This window comes from Hypanus sabinus, chromosome 7, assembly GCF_030144855.1.
Source record: "Hypanus sabinus isolate sHypSab1 chromosome 7, sHypSab1.hap1, whole genome shotgun sequence".
NCBI classification, from domain to species: domain Eukaryota; kingdom Metazoa; phylum Chordata; class Chondrichthyes; order Myliobatiformes; family Dasyatidae; genus Hypanus; species Hypanus sabinus.
Genome location: NC_082712.1, coordinates 5,842,235 through 5,847,234, shown reverse-complemented (window position 1 = coordinate 5,847,234; position 5,000 = coordinate 5,842,235). Strand labels below are relative to the sequence as shown.

Sequence of the window (5,000 nt, the reverse complement as noted above, 5' to 3'; positions counted from 1 at the left end):
AAGGTATAAATCAGTAAAAACCAAACACACTCTTCACTCTGCTTCCAATGTCTAGTTCCCTTGAAGTCAACAGAGCTGCATTTTCAAAGGAAGAACAATAAAAGGACATCTACCGATACTGGAAGTATGAAATTAAAGCAAAAAAAAGATTTTGACATGAGAGATTCTGCAGATGCTAGAAATCTTGAGCAAGATGGTGGAGAAGCTCTATGGAGGGGAGTAAACAGTTAATGATTTGGACGAAGACAGAAAGAGGGCAGAAGCCAGAATAAGAGGGTGATGGGAAGGGAAGGGGTACAAGCTGGCAAATGATAGAGACCAGGTTAGAGGGGGAAGGTAAGTGGGTGGGGGGAGAGGAAGGAGGACAAGCTGTCAGGTGATAGGTGAGACCAGGTGAGGGGGAAGGTGGGTGGGAGGAGAGGGGTGAAGTGAGACACTGGGAGGTGATAGGTGAGACCAGTGAGGGGGAAGGTGGGTGGTTGGGGGAGGGGTGAAGTGAGAGTGGGAGGTGATAGGTGAGACCAGGTGAGGGGGAAGGTGGGTGGGTGGGGGAGGGGGATGTAGTGAGACAGTGGGAGGTGATAGGTGAGACCAGGTGAGGGGGAAGGTGTGTGGGTGGGGGAGGGGTGAAGTGAGACAGTGGGAGGTGATAGGTGAGACCAGTGAGGGGGAAGGTGTGTGGGTGGGGGAGGGGGTGAAGTGAGACAGTGGGAGGTGATAGGTGAGACCAGTGAGGGGGGAAGGTGTGTGGGTGGGGGAGGGGTGAAGTGAGACAGTGGGAGGTGATAGGTGAGACCAGTGAGGGGGAAGGTGTGTGGATGGGGAGGGGGATGAAGTGAGACAGTAGGAGGTGATAGGTGAGACCAGGTGAGGGGGAAGGTGGGTGGGTGGGGGAGGGGGATGTAGTCAGACAGTGGGAGGTGATAGGTGAGACCAGTGAGGGGGAAGGTGTGTGGGTGGTGGAGGGGTGAAGTGAGACAGTGGGAGGTGATAGGTGAGACCAGTGAGGGGGAAGGTGTGTGGGTGGGGGAGAGGGGGATGTAGTGAGACAGTGATAGGTGAGACCAGGTGAGGGGGAAGGTGGGTGGGAGGGGGAGGGGTGAAGTGAGACTGTGGGAGGTGATAGGTGAGACCAGGTGAGGGGGAAGGTGGGTGGGTGGGGAGGGGTGAAGTGAGACAGTGAGAGGTGATAGGTGAGACCAGAGAAGGGGAAGGTGGGTGGGTGCGGGAGGGGTGAAGTGAGACAGTGGGAGGTGATAGGTGAGACCAGGTGAGGGGGAAGGTGGGTGGGAGGGAGGATGAAGTGAGACACTGGGAGGTGATAGGTGAGACCAGTGAGGGGGAAGGTGGGTGGGTGGGGGAGGGGTGAAGTGAGACAGTGGGAGGTGATAGGTGAGACCAGTGAGGGGGAAGGTGGGTGGTTGGGGGAGGGGTGAAGTGAGAGTGGGAGGTGATAGGTGAGACCAGGTGAGGGGGAAGGTGGGTGGGTGGGGGAGGGGGATGTAGTGAGACAGTGGGAGGTGATAGGTGAGACCAGGTGAGGGGGAAGGTGTGTGGGTGGGGGAGGGGTGAAGTGAGACAGTGGGAGGTGATTAGGTGAGACCAGTGAGGGGGAAGGTGTGTGGGTGGGGGAGGGGTGAAGTGAGACAGTGGGAGGTGATAGGTGAGACCAGTGAGGGGGAAGGTGTGTGGGTGGGGGAGGGGTGAAGTGAGACAGTGGGAGGTGATAGGTGAGACCAGTGAGGGGGAAGGTGTGTGGATGGGGAGGGGGGATGAAGTGAGACAGTAGGAGGTGATAGGTGAGACCAGGTGAGGGGGAAGGTGGGTGGGTGGGGGAGGGGGATGTAGTCAGACAGTGGGAGGTGATAGGTGAGACCAGTGAGGGGGAAGGTGTGTGGGTGGTGGAGGGGTGAAGTGAGACAGTGGGAGGTGATAGGTGAGACCAGTGAGGGGGAAGGTGTGTGGGTGGGGGAGAGGGGGGATGTAGTGAGACAGTGATAGGTGAGACCAGGTGAGGGGGGAAGGTGGGTGGGAGGGGGAGGGGTGAAGTGAGACTGTGGGAGGTGATAGGTGAGACCAGGTGAGGGGGAAGGTGGGTGGGTGGGGGAGGGGTGAAGTGAGACAGTGAGAGGTGATAGGTGAGACCAGAGAAGGGGAAGGTGGGTGGGTGCGGGAGGGGTGAAGTGAGACAGTGGGAGGTGATAGGTGAGACCAGGTGAGGGGGAAGGTGGGTGGGAGGGAGGATGAAGTGAGACACTGGGAGGTGATAGGTGAGACCAGTGAGGGGGAAGGTGGGTGGGTGGGGGAGGGGTGAAGTGAGACAGTGGGAGGTGATAGGTGAGACCAGGTGAGGGGGAAGGTGGGTGGGTGGGGGAGGGGTGAAGTGAGACAGTGGGAGGTGATAGGTGAGACCAGTGAGGAGGAAGGTGTGTGGGTGGGGGAGAGGGGGATGTAGTCAGACAGTGGGAGGTGATAGGTGAGACCAGGTGAGGGGGAAGGTGGGTGGGTGGGGGAGGGGTGAAGTGAGACAGTGGGAGGTGATAGGTGAGACCAGGTGAGGGGGGAAGGTGGGTGGGTGGGGGAGGGGTGAAGTGAGACAGTGGGAGGTGATAGGTGAGACCAGTGAGGGGGAAGGTGTGTGGGTGGTGGAGGGGTGAAGTGAGACAGTGGGAGGTGATAGGTGAGACCAGTGAGGGGGAAGGTGTGTGGGTGGGGGGAGAGGGGGATGTAGTGAGACAGTGATAGGTGAGACCAGGTGAGGGGGAAGGTGGGTGGGAGGGGGAGGGGTGAAGTGAGACTGTGGCAGGTGATAGGTGAGACCAGGTGAGGGGGAAGGTGGGTGGGTGGGGGAGGGGTGAAGTGAGACAGTGAGAGGTGATAGGTGAGACCAGGTGAGGGGGAAGGTGGGTGGGTGGGGGAGGGGTGAAGTGAGACAGTGAGAGGTGATAGGTGAGACCAGAGAAGGGGAAGGTGGGTGGGTGCGGGAGGGGTGAAGTGAGACAGTGGGAGGTGATAGGTGAGACCAGGTGAGGGGGAAGGTGGGTGGGAGGGAGGATGAAGTGAGACACTGGGAGGTGATAGGTGAGACCAGTGAGGGGGAAGGTGGGTGGGTGGGGGAGGGGTGAAGTGAGACAGTGGGAGGTGATAGGTGAGACCAGGTGAGGGGGAAGGTGGGTGGGTGGGGGAGGGGTGAAGTGAGACAGTGGGAGGTGATAGGTGAGACCAGTCAGGGGGAAGGTGTGTGGGTGGGGGAGAGGGGGATGTAGTCAGACAGTGGGAGGTGATAGGTGAGACCAGGTGAGGGGGAAGGTGGGTGGGTGGGGGAGGGGTGAAGTGAGACAGTGGGAGGTGATAGGTGAGACCAGGTGAGGGGGAAGGTGGGTGGGTGGGGGAGGGGTGAAGTGAGACAGTGGGAGGTGATAGGTGAGACCAGGTGAGGGGGAAGGTGGGTGGGTGGGAGAGGGGATGAAGTGAGACATTGGGAGGTGATAGGTGAGATCAGGTGAGGGGGAAGGTGTGTGGGTGGGGGTGGGGAGAAGTGAGACAGTGGGAGGTGATAAGTGAGACCAGTGAAGGGGTAGGTGAGTGGGTGGGGGAGAGGGGGATGTAGTGAGACTCTGGGAGGTGATAGGTGAGACCAGTGAGGGGGAAGGTGGGTGGGTGCGGGAGGGGTGAAGTGAGACAGTTGGAGGTGATAGGTGAGACCAGTGAGGGGGAAGGTGGGTGGGTGGGGGAGGGGTGAAGTGAGACAGTGGGAGGTGGTAGGAGACCAGTGAGGGGGAAGGTGGGTGGGTGGGGGAGGGGTGAAGTGAGACAGTGGGTGATAGGTGAGACCAGGTGAGGGGGAAGGTGGGTGGTTGGGGGAGGGGTGAAGTGAGACAGTGGGTGATAGGTGAGACCAGTGAGGGTGAAGGTGGGTGGGTGGGGGAGGAGGGGGGATGAAGTGAGACAGTGGGAGGTGATAGGTGAGACCAGTGAGGGGGAAGGTGTGTGGGTGGGGGAGGGGTGAAGTGAGACAGTGGGAGGTGATAGGTGAGACCAGTGAGGGGGAAGATGTGTGGGTGGGGGAGAGGGGGATGTAGTGAGACAGTGGGAGGTGATAGGTGAGACCACTGAGGGGGAAGGTGGGTGGGTGGGGAGGGGTGAAGTGAGACTCTGGGAGGTGATAGGTGGGACCAGGTGAGCGGGAAGGTGGGTGGGTGGGGCAGGGGTGAAGTGAGACAGTGGGAGGTGATAGGTGAGACCAGTGAGGGGGAAGGTGGTGGGTGGGGGAGGGGTGGTGAGACAGTGGAGGTGATAGGTGAGACCAGGTGAGGGGGAAGGTGGGTGGGTGGGGGAGGGGTGAAGTGAGAGAGTGGGAGGTGTTAGGTGAGACCAGTGAGGGGGAAGGTGGGTGGATGTGGGAGGGGTGGTGAGACAGTGGGAGGTGATAGGTGAGACCAGGTGAGGGGGAAGGTGGGTGGGTGGGGGAGGGGTGATGTGAGACAGTGGGAGGTGATAGATGAGACCAGGTGAGGGGGAAGGTGGGTGGGTGGGAGGGGTGAAGTAAGACACTGGGAGGTGATAGGTGAGACCAGTGAGGGGGAAGGTGGGTGGGTGGGGGGAGGGGTGAAGTGAGACAGTGGGAGGTGGTAGGAGACCAGTGAGGGGGAAGGTGGGTGGGTGGGGGAGGGGTGAAGTGAGACAGTGGGAGGTGATAGGTGAGACCAGGTGAGGGGGAAGGTGGGTGGGTGGGGAGGGGTGAAGTGAGACACTGGGAGGTGATAGGTGAGACCAGTGAGGGGGAAGGTGGGTGGGTGGGGGAGGGGTGAAGTGAGACAGTGGGAGGTGATAGGTGAGACCAGTGAGGGGGAAGGTGTGTGGGTGGGGGAGAGCTGAAGTGAGACAGTGGGAGGTATTAGGTGTGACGAGGGTGAGGGGGAAGGTGGGTGGGTGCGGAGGGGTCAAGTGAGACAGTGGGAGGTGATAGGTGAGACCAGGTGAGGGGGAAGGTGGGTGGC

At 60.2% G+C, this 5,000-nt stretch overlaps 1 protein-coding gene across 3 annotated transcripts in view; it reads left to right on the top strand.

Annotated features, from left to right (window-relative positions):
* palld (palladin, cytoskeletal associated protein) overlaps positions 1–5,000 on the top strand; it is a 343,659-nt gene that overhangs the window by 106,301 nt on the left and 232,358 nt on the right. The window lies entirely within an intron of this gene.